This window comes from Ranitomeya variabilis, chromosome 7 (genome assembly GCF_051348905.1).
Source record: "Ranitomeya variabilis isolate aRanVar5 chromosome 7, aRanVar5.hap1, whole genome shotgun sequence".
Lineage (NCBI taxonomy): Eukaryota > Metazoa > Chordata > Amphibia > Anura > Dendrobatidae > Ranitomeya > Ranitomeya variabilis.
In genome coordinates, this window is record NC_135238.1 from 196,369,272 (window position 1) to 196,384,931 (window position 15,660).

Genomic DNA, 15,660 nt, shown 5'->3' on the forward strand with positions numbered 1-15,660 from the left:
GTACCAAAAAGTTCTATTTTTGATCATCCAGAAGGCGAACTTCAAATGGGCCTGGACATGTGCTAGCATGAGCAGGAGGATCCTGTGTGCCTTGCAGGATTTTAATCCTTGAAGGCGTAGTGTTCCTAATGGTAATATTTGAGACTGTGGTTCCAGTTCTCTTCAGGTCATTGAACAAGTCCTCCCATGTAGTTCTGGGTTGACCATTTCACAAAATCATCCTTACCCCACGAGGCGAGATCTTACATGGAGCCCTAGACCAATGAAGATTGACAGTCATCTTGTGTTTCTTCCATTTTCTAATAATTGCGCCAACAGTTGTTGCCTTCTCATCAAGCTGCTTGCCTATTGTCCTGTAGCACATCCCAGCCTTGGGCAGGTCTACAATTTTGATTGAGTGTGTGGACAGGTGTCTTTTATGAAGGTAATGATTTCTAACAGGTGCAATTAATACAGGTAATGAGTGCAGAGTAGGAGGACTTCTTAAAGAAAAACTAACGGCTCTGTGAAAGCCATAGTTCTTGCTGGTTGGCAGGTGATCAAATACTTATTTCATGCAAAAAAAAATAAATTTAATTATTTATAAATCATACAATGTGATTTACTGATTTGTATTTTTTAGATTCTGTCTCTCACAGTTGAAGTGTACCTACAATAAAAATTACAGACCTCTCCATTCTTTGTAGGTGGGAAAACTTGCAAAATTGGCAGTGTATCAAATACTTATTTTCCCCACTGTACGCCCCCAATCTGGCCTGCAAGACAATAAAAAGATATTTTATTATACTCACCTACAGGGCTGTTTGGTCTGATGGGTGTCTCTGGTCTTGATCCAGCGCCCTCTCTCTTCTTGCAATCGCCGTTTTCCTGCACTGCTTCGTATGAATGACACATCCTATGTCATCCATACAGTGTCCAGCATCGTGCTTCTGTGCAGGCACACTTCTTTCTGCCCTGTCGAGTAAAGTACTGTGGTGGGCATGCGCCTGCACTCTTTGTCCTTTTCCTACACAAGTGCACTGAAGTACTTTGCTCTGCCCCCGACAGGGGAGAAAGAATGGCGCCTGTGCAGGAGCGCGATGCTGGACACTGTGTAGATAATGTAGGATGCGTTATCCACACAAAGCAGTGCAGGAGGACAGCATCGCAAGAAGGGAGGATGCACCAGACCTAGACCAGCGACGCCCATCAGACCATACCTTCCTGTAGGTGAGTATAATAAAAGGGTTTTTTGTATTATAGGCCAGATTGGGAAATATATGCAGCATATTAGAATACTGTATATGAGGGCTTACAGTTACTGGTCTTACCGTATTTTTCAGACTATAAGACACACCGCAACATAAGGTGCACCCCAAATTTTGGGGTGGGAAATAGCAGAAAAAAGCTTTTATGACATGGGGGTCCGTCTAATTGTCCAAATTTAAGGTATCTTACCTGAGGGCCGGTGGTGGTACAGCGGGATCACAAGAGGCATGGTAAGCCTGCATTTGCACCATAAGATGCACCCCCCATTTTTCTCCCACATTTTTTGGGGAAAAAGTGCTTCTTATGGTGCAAATAATACGGTACTTTCATGAGAAAAACCTGTTGACAGGTTTCCTTTAAAATGCAGTGAATCATGAGCAAGAACTACCATATTTTGTGCATTATAAGACGCACTGGATTATAATACACACCCCAAATTTTGGAGTGGAAAATATTTTTTTTTTAAATAAAATGGTGTGCCATATTATCATTTCATAATTCATCTTATAATCAATTTAACATTTGCTTACCTGGGGATCAGGATCGGCGGTGGTGAAAAGGGATCATATGAGCCAGGGTCACTGCTTCAGGAGGTAGTCGGCGGCTGGAGAGGGGCGATGCTGTGGTTCCCTTCCTCTCAGAAGAAGTTGAGGGTCAGCAGAGGTCCCCTCTCCCGTACATATTAGTGCGGTGGGCTTATGGAAAATGGCAGCTGGAGGTGGCGCATGCACAGATTGAGATCTCTCTTCCCAAGATCTCATCTCCCTAGATCTTATACTGAGCATGCGCCACCTCTGGTGGCAATTTTCCTGAAGCCCACCACAGAGATATGTACAGAAGAGGAGACATCCGCTCACCACCAACTCCTTCTGAGATGACAGGGTCTGCAGCATTTCCCCACTCCTGCAGCTATGACCCCACTCCACCGCTGCTACCCCACAGGTAAAATGCATCGCGTAATCCGAAAAATACGGTAATTATAGTCATTTACTGTAACACAATCCAAATTCAGTATCTGCAACTGGTCTGTGAACTTGGATCTGTTGTTCTTAAGGCCCCCATAAACATCAGAATAAAGTTGGCCAAGCCCACTGATATCGGTTGGGATTGGTCAACAATTTAATGTATATGGGGACCTTTAGCACAACCCTACACCCAAATCTGTGGCCGATTTGCAGAAATTTCATTTCAATTGTATAAGGGTACGTGTCCACGTTCAGGATGGCCGGCGGTTTGGACGGAGCGGCAAACCCGCTCCGCCCTAAGCTCCGCCCCCGTGTGTAGACGCGATGATGCCGGATGTGTTCACTGCACACATCCGGTATCATCGCACCCCACACATACGGCCCTGTGTTTTACCTTACGGCGGCGCAGCGATGCCGCAAGGTAAACGGACATGCTGCAATCTAAAAAGACGCGCCGCATGTCCGGAATCGCAGGGCCGCCGGATGCGTGTTACCACGCATAGTGGAGACGGGATTTCATAAAATCCCCTCCACTATGCTGTAACATCTGGACACTGCGTGTTTGACGCTGCAGCTCTACGCAGCATCAAACACGCAGCGTTTCCTGAACGTGTAAACATACCCTTACAGCTTCTTAATAGATGATGGTAGGGGAGAGAAGGATTCAGCAAGTCGAATTTCCAAAGACCAATCCTTTTGTTCTACGGGAGAAAAGATACTTCCGAAGAAGTCTGCCAGCAGCTCTTTCATAGAGAATACAATACAAGAGTGCTCAGCTGAGCCGAGCTTTCCTCTGTGTGGGAGAATCAGGAGAGATAATCAACAGTTAGCAAATTTGTATGATGGACTTAAAATTGTACTAATTTATTGCATTAAAGATTTTTTTTTCAAACTTTAAAAATGATGAGCAAATGGATTAACTGCAGCATGATTTCTCACTTATTAATGTGCTGTCTACAGCTAAACTGTCTTTGTAAGCCAGTCTCACATGCAGTTAGATGAACATGATCCTGATTTTGATCATGCCATACAACAAGGCTGGCAGGTAAGGAATCATCTCTCATTACATGCCTCATATCTCCGCTGCTTCCTGGCTTTCCTTTTTTCACTTTTCATGGCTCTGGCCAGGGCCGGCTCCAGGTTTTTGTAGGCCCCCGGGCGAAAGAGTCTCAGTCTGCTCCTGTAAGATATACCACGATTCATGATGCACAGATATGGCAGAGAAATATAGGTATAGTTATAATGCCAAAGATTTCACTTCTTGCATTACATGAGTGATATCTATTGTAAATTCTACAATAGCTCAGAAACCGGACAGTAAAGTCCTCCATACAGTATTATCGACACCACTTAGTGCTGCATTCAGAATAATGAGCCCCATATATTGCTCCACACATAATTATGGGCACCATATAGTGATCCATACAGAATAATGAGCCACATATATTGCTCCATACGGAATTATTGGCACCACATACGGCTCCATAGAGAATAATGAGCCCCATATAATGCTCCATATAGAATAATGAGCCCCATATATTGCTCCACACAGTATTATGGGCACCACATAGTGCTACATACAGAATAATGAGGCACATATATTGCTCCATACAGTAATATGGGCACCACATAGTGCTCCATACAGAATAATGAGCCACATATATTGCTCCATACATACAGTATTATTGGCACCACATAGTGCTCCATAGAGAATAATAAGCCCCATATAATGTTCCATATAGAAAAATAAGCCTCATATAGTGCTCCATACAGTATAATGAGCCCCATATATTGCTCCATACAAAATAATGAGTTCCATATAATGATCCATACAGTATAATGAGCCCCATATAATGCTCCATACATAATGAGCCCCATATAATGCTCCATACAGTATATGATGGGCCTCATATAATGCTCCATACAAACCGTATAATGAGCCCCATATATTGCTTCATACATAATAAGTCTCATATATTGCTCCATATATAATGAGCCCCATATCATGCTCCATGCAGTATATGATGGGCCCCATATAATGCTCCATACATAATGTCCCATACAGTCTATAATGGGCCCCATATAATGCTCCATACATAATGTTCCATAAAGTATATGATGGGCCCCTTATAATGCTCCATACATACTGGGCTCCATATAATGCTAAATATACTGTAATACTCCATGCAGAATGGACCAAATATAATGGGCCCCATATAATGCTCCAGTATGTGATGGGCCCCATATATTTCTCCAAACATAAAAAAATAGAAATTAAATACTCATCTTTCCTCACTGGACGCAGGTCCAGACTCCTCAATGTCGCTGTCTTCCAGCTCTCTGCACTGAGACTGTTTAGGCAGAGGGCGCACTGTATTGACGACATCGCTCCCTCTGACCTTAAACATCACAGAGTCAGGAGACGTAAAAGGCGCCGCAGTGGAGGAACTGGCAGAGATGAGTACTGCAAGTGCTGGGGCCCTGAGCAAGCCGGGGACCCACTTGCTGGTGCTGGCAGCGGGCTCCCATAATGCACTGGTGTGCCCGATGACAAGAGGGACCCCCCACCTTCTCAGGGCCCCGGCACTTGCCCGGATGCTAATGCCGGCCCTGGCTCTGGTGGTGGTGTAGTGTGCATATAGTGTAGTCAGTGAGGAGTAGAACAGCAGAGCAATGTCTCAGTAGCAGACTGTGTTGTGGGTGATGACAGTGAATAATTACAGCTCTATCTTACACCTTGTAACATAGGGTTGTAAGGAAAACTAAATAGTCGCAAATTCTAAGAGAAGGGTGAGCAGGGGTGGATTAAGGGTAGCCAGGGCCCCGGGCTGTTCAGACACTGTGGGCCCCCCCCCCGCTCATGTGACGGGGTCATGTGACGGGGTCGGGTCATGCGACGGGGTAATGTGTGTCATGTTACAAAGATTTTGTAAGCCGCCACCATAACACGATAGACACTTTTGGCCGGGCCCTACTCTACTGTAACCTATTAAATATTTGTTAAAATATGCAATACAATTTAGGTATATTATGATTTATTTTTCAATTTTTAAAATGACCAATATCACATACAAGGAACAAATACCACCGCACCAGGACCAGACCACATATTAAAACCACAGTGATGGAATAATATCACATACAAGGAACAAATACCGCTACACCATGTCAAGACCACATATTACCACCACTTGGTGACCAAATAGCACATACAAGGGACAAATACCGCAACACCATTTCCAGACCACATATTACCACCACATAGTGAATGAATACTACAATACTGATCAGTAATAAAAAAAACCACAATACTATCACCATAAGTGCCAGTATTCACAGGGGATCTGTACTTAGTATGCAGTGTCTGTGTACAGATAATACAGAGATCACTGGTGACATTATACACAGGACCTCTGCATATAGTATACAGTGTATAGTGTCAGTGTATAGGTAACACTGACTCACCAGTGACGTCTCTAGGTGAAGTCCTTCATCTTTCTTCCAGCCAGGACTCGTTTCTGCAGGAAATAACAGTTTTTTCAAGCTCAGCTTGCAGAACACATTACTTAATTTTTCACAACTTCTACATTACACCACATAAAGAAAAAAAGGCGATAGTGTCACTCTGCACAGTAACAGGACCGCCCCCCCATTTAAAACAGTATACTCAAAAAATAAAATAAATACATCACTGCAGTAATAATATCCCTTAATTAGACCCTATGGAAATAATATTCCCCATCCTGGCCCCGTTTATCTCATTCCTGGCTCCAGCCATATGTTCTCCCATCCTGCCCTCATGAGTATCCATTCTACCCCATATGATCTCCCCATCCTGCCCCATCTGTCTCCATCGTATCCATCCTGCCCCATGATCCAATCCTGCCCCATGTCTTTCATTCTGCCCCATGTCTCCAATCATGCCCCGTATCTACATTCTGCCCATGCCTCCAGTACTGCCACCAGTGTGTCCAGCAATCTACCCCAGTGCCCAGTGTGTCCAGCAATCTGCCCCAGTATGTCCAGCATATTGCCCCAGTGTGTCCAGCAATCTGCCCCAGTGTGTCCAGCATTGCCCCCAAACAGTGTGTCCAGCAATCTGCCCCAGTGTGTCAAGCATTGCCCTAGACAGTGTGTCCAGCAATCTGCCCCAGTGTGTCCAGCATTGCCCCCAGACAGTGTGTCCACCAGCAATCTGCCCCAGTGTGTCCAGCATTGCCCCCAGTGTGTCCAGCAATCTGCCCCAGTGTCTCCAGCATTGCCCCCAGTGTGTCCAACTCCAGCATTCTGCCCCATTGTCTCCATCAATCTGCCCCAGTGTCTCCAGCATTGCCCCCAGTGTGTCCAGCAATCTGCCCCAGTGTGTCCAGCATTCTGGCCTGCCCGGGCCCCCCGGATTGCCGTTAGAAAAAAAAAAAACGAGTTCTCCTCACCTGACCTCTGCGCTCCAGCGGTGAGCTCCCTCCAGCAGCGCGCACTTGCCAGTGACTGACAATGACGTCAGACGCCGGCGCGTGTGCGCTGCGTCTGCGGCAGACTTCAGCTGCCAGCCTCCAATTGGCTGGCGGCTGTTGTTAACTATTGACATGCGGGTGCGCGCCCACACATCAATAGGTGAAACTGCCGCAGCGCAGGTAGGGGCCCAGTGAGCAGATGAGATGGGGCCCAATGCGGGCCGCCTCTCTGCCCACCGGGCCCATACTCCTGTCAGGGCAGTAATGCCCTGACTGGCGGTGGGCAATCTGAGCGGTAGCCGAGGGCCCCCACACACCGCTGGGCCCTGGGCTACCGCCCAGATTGACCCTATTATAATCCGACCCTGAGGGTGAGGAATCATGGGAACCACTACTTCTTGCACTGTAATCCTTCCTACAGTTGGAAGCATGCAAACAGAGGTGATTTACAAAGCTGCAGAATAAAATTAAAATAAACATGTAAAATAATTAGTTTTTAACTTTGGTGGCATCATCTCGTAAGGATTCACACATGTATAGTCACTTTTCTGTTTTTTCATAAGCTTGGATATCCTCTTTCACTTGAATGAACACACCGTAGCATATGTTATGGTGATTACTAAGTAACGGACAACATGAATAACATACCACATATACATTAAATAAACTATATTTTTCCAACAGACTCCTGTGTCTTGTTTTTTTTTAAAGGTGTAAATTATCAGCTAAACCAATAAAATATCAATCTGTTAAAACATCACTGCGGCTTTTTTTATGTCACCACCTGAATGGTATCACAAATATCTGTTACTTGTCCATAGCAAAATACTAACTAGCCGTTGTCTTCTGCTCTTCCCGGCGCCACTTCGATCCCATTCCGCAATCCTGTGACTGCAGTTACTGACTACTGACATCGTTCTGACTCTCAAAGACTTAAATTAGGAAGAGACTTCCGGTCCTTCCAGCAAACACTGGAGAAATTTGTCAGGTCACAACTAGCAGAACAGATCCAGAGCAGCCCCAAGAACAGAAGAAGAAGACGGCGGTTGGTAAGTGTTCAACTACAGGCAGGAACCAGTGATGAGCGAGTGTGCTCGTTACTCGAGTTTTCCGAGCATGCTCGGATGTTCTCCGAGTATTTTGGGCATGCTCATAGATTATGTTTGTGTCCCCACAGCCGCATAATTTGCGGCTGATAGACAGCCTGAATACATGTGGGGATTCCCTAACAAACAGGCAATGCCTGCATGTGTTCAGGTAGTCTAGCAGCCGCAAATCATGCAGCTTCGGGGACTCAAACATAATCTACGAGCACGCCCAAGATACTCGAAGAACACCCGAGCATGCTCGGAAGACTCGAGTAACGAGCACACTCACTCATCACTAGCAGGAACCTTACAATAGTGATAACACTCCATGAATGAAATAAAAACAACAACATTGGAGTGGTGCTTTAAGGTCCCTTTCCATGACCGATCAGTAGTGGAGGAACAAACTGATTTGATTGCATGTGCGGGAAAAACAAAATTGCCAGCAGCACATCGCTTCATGCAAGTGGGCTTTACTGTCTTAAAAATCCATATTGCATGAGGAGAATGATTCTACTAAAAATCGTTCTGCGCCCATATAGTTTGTATCTTTTTTTGTGAATAGGCCTTTAAACCAGCACTATTCTGCGTGTTTGAATGAAACTTTGTGCTAGAGACACACCATGCATTGTTTTAACCCTTTCGCGACCCTGGGATTATCTGTTTTGGCATTTTTGCCTTTTTCTTTCCCTTTTGATGAAAATCAACGAATATCCCAAAATAAAAGAAGAAAAGTGATTCCAAAAAATCGCAAATGACTAATTGTTTTAGCCCACACAATTTTTGCCAATCTGAAAAGCATAGCGACTTACAGTGGGAATTTAATTACCCTAAAGAGAAAAATAAAGAATATAGACATAAGTTACAAATATGTATCAAAAGTATAAACATAAATCTACACTATACAAGCCTGAGGGCTCTGTGACATTGCAAACTTTTATCTTTTACTCCAAAATCACGTGTTTTTGGTGAGTGTAGTCCAAATACAGATAAAATCTTAACGGAAAACTGGCAAAGCGGCCATACTATATTACTGACAGACACAAGGAATTGAAAATGCACAGCATAAGGCCGGCGTCACACTTGGCGTAAGACAATACGGTCCGTTTTTTACGGCCGTAATACGGAGAAATGTTCCCAAAATATTGATCCGTAGTCAGGATGTGTCAGCGTATTTTGCGCATGGCATCCTCCGTATGTAATCCGTATGGCATCCGTACTGCGAGATTTTCTCGCAGGCTTGCAAAACCGACATCTAATGGATTTATGTGCTCAAATGTTCGGGAAAACATATATACAGTATATATATATATATATATATATATATATATATATATATATATATATATATATATATATATATATGTCATTGAGACACATAAATATATATTCTGTGAAAAGCCAGTAATTCAATTGCCGGCTTTTCATTTCTCCTGCCTAAACCCGACAGGATATGAGACATGGTTTACATACAGTAAACCATCTCATATCCCCTTTTTTTGCATATTCCACACTACTAATGTTAGTAGTGTGTATGTGCAAAATTTCAGCGCTGTAGCTCCTAAAATAAAGGGTTAAATGGCGGAAAAAATTGGCGTGGGCTCCCGCGCAATTTTCTCCGCCAGAATGGTAAAGCCAGTGACTGAGGGCAGATATTAATAGCCAGGAGAGGGTCCATGGTTATTGGCCCCCCCGTGGCTAAAAACATCTGCCCCCAGCCACCCCAGAAAAGGCACATCTGGAAGATGCGCCTATTCTGGCACTTGGCCACTCTCTTCCCACTCCCTGTAGCGGTGGGATATGGGGTAATGAAGGGTTAATGCCACCTTGCTATTGTAAGGTGACATTAAGCCAGATTAATAATGGAGAGGCGTCAATTATGACACCTATCCATTATTAATCCAATAGTACGAAATGGTTAATAAAACACACACACATGATTACAAAGTATTTTAATGAAATAAACACACAGGTTGTTTTAAAGGGAACCTATCACCCCGTTTTTTTCGGTATGAGATAAAAATACTGTTAAATATGGCCTGAGCTGTGCATTACAATAGTGTAGTTTGTGGACCCCGATTCCCCACCTATGCTGCCGAAATACGTTACCAAAGTAGTCATTTTCGCCTGTCAATCAGGCTGGTCAGGTCGGATGGGCGTGGCTTCTTCCCCCAGATATTGCGTAGTTTTCCGTTGGTGGCGTAGTGGTGTGCGCATGTCCAACGTCCCCAATCCTGCACGGGGGGGTGAAAATAGCAGCGATGTCCGTTATTCCATTGGTGGTCGGTGGGCGCGGCCATCTTCCTTTGGCCGCGCGTGCGCAGAAGCGGCGCTCTGCTGGCCGCGGCTTCAGGAAAATGGCCGCCGCGATCTCCATCTGCGCACGCGTGGCATCCCGCGGCCATTTTCCTGAAGCCGCGGCCAGCAGAGCGCCGCTTCTGCGCACGCGCGGCCAAAGCAAGATGGCCGCGCCCACCGACCACCAATGGAATAACGGACATCGCTGCTATTTTCACCCCCCCGTGCAGGATTGGGGACCTTGGACATGCGCACACCACTACGCCACCAACGGAAAACTACGCAATATCTGGGGGAAGAAGCCACGCCCATCCGACCTGACCAGCCTGATTGACAGGCGAAAATGACTACTTTGGTAACGTATTTCGGCAGCATAGGTGGGGAATCGGGGTCCACAAACTACACTATTGTAATGCACAGCTCAGGCCATATTTAACAGTATTTTTATCTCATACCGAAAAAAACGGGGTGATAGGTTCCCTTTAATATTTTATTGCTCTCTCAATCCATTTGCAAACCCTCGCTTGGCAAAATAATAAACGCACAAGATACATACCCTCAGATGAACCGTCACGTCCCACAAGGTAATCCATCTGAAGGGGTTAATTATTTTACAGCCATGAGCTGTGCTAATGCACTCGCTCGTGGTTGTAATCCCCGGGGAATGAAGGCAATCTGAGTGATCTGTACTTACATTGAGTTGCGGTGATGCGCCCTCTGGTGGATGAACTGGTGGGAACTTTTCCAAGGCTGCAGTTCATGAGTTCATCCACCAGAGGGCGCCTCACCGCAACTCAATGTAAGTACAGATCACTCAGATTGTCTTCATTCCCCAGGGATTACAACCACGAGCGAGTGCATTAGCACAGCTCATGGCTGTAAAATAATTAACCCCTTCAGATGGATTACCTCGTGGGACGTGACGGTTCATCTGAGGGTATGTATCTTGTGCGTTTATTATTTTGCCAAGCGAGGGTGTTGCTGATGGATTGAGAGAGCAATAAATTATTAAAACAACCTGTGTGTTCATTTCATTAAAATACTTTGTAATCATGTGTGTGTTTTATTAACCATTTCGTACTATTGGATTAATAATGGATAGGTGTCATAATTGACGCCTCTCCATTATTAATCTGGCTTAATGTCACCTTACAATAGCAAGGTGGCATTAACCCTTCATTACCCCATATCCCACTGCTACAGGGAGTGGGAAGAGAGTGGCCAAGTGCCAGAATAGGCGCATCTTCCAGATGTGCCTTTTCTGGGGTGGCTGGGGGCAGATGTTTTTAGCCACGTGGGGGCCAATAACCATGGACCCTCTCCTGGCTATTAATATCTGCCCTCAGTCACTGGCTTTACCATTCTGGCGGAGAAAATTGCGCGGGAGCCCACGCCAATTTTTTCCGCCATTTAACCCTTTATTTTAGCAGCTACAGCGCTGACATGTTGCACATACACACTACTAACATTAGTAGTGTGGAATATGCAAAAAAAAAGGGGATATGATGGTCTACTGTATGTAAACCATGTCTCATATCCTGTCGGGTTTAGGCAGGAGAAATGAAAAGCCGGCAATTGAATTACCGACTTTTCACTAACACCGCTGCGTATTTCTCGCAAGTCACACTGCTGGTCCATGTGGAATCCGTATTTTTCTCGCCCCCATAGACTTTCATTGGCGATTTTTTTGCGCAATACGCTGACAAACGCAGCATGCTGCGATTTTGTACGGCCGTAGAAAGCCGTATAATACTGAACCGTAATATACGGCTGATAGGAGCAGCCCCATTGAGAATAATTGTGCCGTTTATTTGGCGAGTTTTACGGACGTATTTTCTGCACTCTTACGTCCGTAAAACTCGCTAGTGTGATGCCGGCCTAAAAAGCATGGTGGCAACTACATGTACAACAGATATGAAAAGGGTTAATTTAGTGTGTTGGGGAACAGACTCACTTCCACAGAGAAATGATATCTAGTTCCTATGGATAAAGTATCTTCAAATGTCAGCCGTTATATCTCACTGAAGCATGTGAGGCATTTGGCATTAAACAGGTGCCCACTGCACTGAGTAATGTACTTATAAGATATCAAAAAGCGGGCATGGAAATGAATGGAAGCTGAACATACTGCTTATACTGAAAAAAAGGAAACTGGAAGCCAATGTGAAAAAGATCATGGTTCACTTATCATTCATGTAACATACCCAAATAATCTTCACATAATATGCCAGGGATTAAGTCTGAAAGAAGCACGCCTATGAAAGTTTGTATCCTCTTAAGATATTGCAATCATCATATTATATAGAACTGTGTACTTACAATTGCTAATTTTGCCTTTCAACCCAGCTAATTCTTCTCTAGCTGAATCCTTCTAAGCTCTATGTAGAAACAGGAGGTCAATTTTCTCTGCACAAGTCATGAGTCACTGCAAAAGTCTATGGCAGGGGGGAAGGAGGAAGCAACTGGGTTAGGAGTTAAGAGGGGGATGATAAATGCAGGAACAAGAGACTTCCTGTTTCTACATAGAGCAGAGAAAAGAGAATAATTAACTGGGTTGAAAGGCAAAATGAGCAATTGTAAGTACAAAGTGCTATGTAATATGATGACTGCAATATAGAAAGAGGATAAAAACTTTGATGGGAGGAGGAGAGCTTGTTTAATACTAACTTTCGTATGTTTCTTCATAGGCTACAACTAGGCGCATCACAAATGAATTAAAAGAGTATTCCTATAAAAATGTCCTCAAACATGCCAGATAGAGGATGAGATTACTGGAAATTCAAGAGCTTTGTGCTCATGTGAACGATCATTATAGAGCAGCGTTTTCTTGTGGCCACGACAAGCCACAACATGGTGACATCTTGGTCTCACCACTGGTTAAAGAAAATGGCAAAAAATGTATATTTTATTTTTCTCAGACATCAAGCACAAAAAATCAATCTATATACAGTGGGGCAAAAAAGTATTTAGTCAGCAATAGTGCAAGTTCCACCACTTAAAAAGATGAGAGGCATCTGTAATTTACATCATAGGTAGACCTCAACTATGGGAGACAAACTGAGAAAAAAAAATCCAGAAAATCACATTGTCTGTTTTTTTATCATTTTATTTGCATTTTATGGTGGAAAATAAGTATTTGGTCAGAAACAAACAATCAAGATTTCTGGCTCTCACAGACCTGTAACTTCTTCTTTAAGAGTCTCCTCTTTCCTCCACTCATTACCTGTAGTAATGGCACCTGTTTAAACTTGTTATCAGTATAAAAAGACACCTGTGCACACCCTCAAACAGTCTGACTCCAAACTCCACTATGGTGAAGACCAAAGAGCTTTCAAAGGACACCAGAAACAAAATTGTAGCCCTGCACCAGGCTGGGAAGACTGAATCTGCAATAGCCAACCAGCTTGGAGTTAAGAAATCAACAGTGGGAGCAATAATTAGAAAATGGAAGACATACAAGACCACTGATAATCTCCCTCGATCTGGGGCTCCACGCAAAATCCCACCCCGTGGAGTCAGAATGATCACAAGAACGGTGAGCAAAAATCCCAGAACCACGCCGGGGACCTAGTGAATGAACTGCAGAGAGCTGGGACCAATGTAACAAGGCCTACCATAAGTAACACACTACGCCACCATGGACTCAGATCCTGCATTGCCAGACGTGTCCCACTGCTTAAGCCAGTACATGTCCGGGCCCGTCTGAAGTTTGCTAGAGAGCATTTGGATGATCCAGAGGAGTTTTGGGAGAATGTCCTATGGTCTGATGAAACCAAACTGGAACTGTTTGGTAGAAACACAACTTGTCGTGTTTGGAGGAAAAAGAATACTGAGTTGCATCCATCAAACACCATACCTACTGTAAAGCATGGTGGTGGAAACATCATGCTTTGGGGCTGTTTCTCTGCAAAGGGGCCAGGACGACTGATCCGGGTACATGAAAGAATGAATGGGGCCATGTATCGTGAGATTTTGAGTGCAAACCTCCTTCCATCAGCAAGGGCATTGAAGTTGAAACGTGGCTGGGTCTTTCAACATGACAATGATCCAAAGCACACCGCCAGGGCAACGAAGGAGTGGCTTCGTAAGAAGCATTTCAAGGTCCTGGAGTGGCCTAGCCAGTCTCCAGATCTCAACCCTATAGAAAACCTTTGGAGGGAGTTGAAAGTCCGTGTTGCCAAGCGAAAAGCCAAAAACATCACTGCTCTAGAGGAGATCTGCATGGAGGAATGGGCCAAAATACCAACAACAGTGTGTGGCAACCTTGTGAAGACTTACAGAAAACGTTTGACCTCTGTCATTGCCAACAAAGGCTATATTACAAAGTATTGAGATGAAATTTTGTTTCTGACCAAATACTTATTTTCCACCATAAAATGCAAATAAAATGATAAAAAAAACAGACAATGTGATTTTCTGGATTTTTTTTTCTCAGTTTGTCTCCCATAGTTGAGGTCTACCTATGATGTAAATTACAGACGCCTCTCATCTTTTTAAGTGGTGGAACTTGCACTATTGCTGAATGACTAAATACTTTTTTGCCCCACTGTATATAATTGTCTAAGAGGTACTTCTGTCTGTTTGTCTGTAACTTCCGTAACGGAAATCCCGGGTTGCTGATTGGTCGTGGCCGGCCGCGACCAATCAGTGATATTGGGGAGGGATTTAAACACCGCTTCACTTTTTACTATTGATGCTGCCTACACAGCATCAATAGTAAAAACATATAATTTTAAAAATAATAATTAAAAAACCCATTATATTCTCACCTTCCGGCGTCCACGGCACCCTTTCCCGCTCCTCGCGACGCTCCGGTCCCAAGAATGCATTGCAGCAATGACTCGAGATCACGTAGCAGTCTCGCGAGATGATGTAGCGGTCTCGCGAGACCGCTACATGATCACGGGTTATTGCCGCAAGGCATTACTGGGAACGGAGCGTCACGAGGAGCATCGCTAAAGGCCTGGGCTGGATCCAGGGGCCGCCGGAAGCTGAGTATATAACTATTTTTTATTTTAATTGTTTTTTTAACAGGGATATGGTGCCCACACTGCTATATACTACGTGGGCTGTGTTATATACTATGTGGGCTATGTTATATACTGCGTGGGGTGTGTTATATACTGCATGGGCTGTGTTATATACTACGTGGCATGTGCTATATACTACATACATATTCTAGAATACCCGATGCGTTAGAATCGGGCCACCATCTAGTATAACATAATTGTAGAAAAAGGCGTGGATCAAACATCCAAAATTTATATATTGATCTAAGCAAAAATTTACAAAACTGAACATGAGGATTTTAACATTCTGGTCAGATTATATGAAAGCAACTGACATGTCATGGTCAACTGTTGTGAATTCCGCTCTTGGGCTCCCTCCGGTGGTTGTAAGTGGCACTTTTGTGAGTTCTGCTCTTGGGCTCCCTCCTGTGGTTTTGAGTGGTATGGCTGCTTCTTGGATTTAGCATCAGCAGCTGCTTCCACTGATCGTCTTTCTGGCTCAGCTATTTTAGTCTGGCTTTATCCCTCATTCAATGCCAGTTGTCAATTGTTCCTGCTTGGAGCCACAGCTCTTTTGGATTTCTCTGACACTCTGACC

At 44.3% G+C, this 15,660-nt stretch overlaps 1 long non-coding RNA gene across 2 annotated transcripts in view; it reads right to left on the reverse strand.

Moving 5' to 3' along the window:
• The window catches only part of LOC143784397 (uncharacterized), a 272,312-nt gene extending 261,283 nt beyond the window's left edge, over positions 1 to 11,029 (reverse strand). For both annotated transcript variants that reach the window (XR_013217777.1, XR_013217779.1), the window contains exon 1: positions 10,963 to 11,029. This is a non-coding gene — a long non-coding RNA (uncharacterized LOC143784397). The remainder of the gene's footprint in view (positions 1 to 10,962) is intronic.
• Positions 11,030 to 15,660: the final 4,631 nt, after the last annotated feature.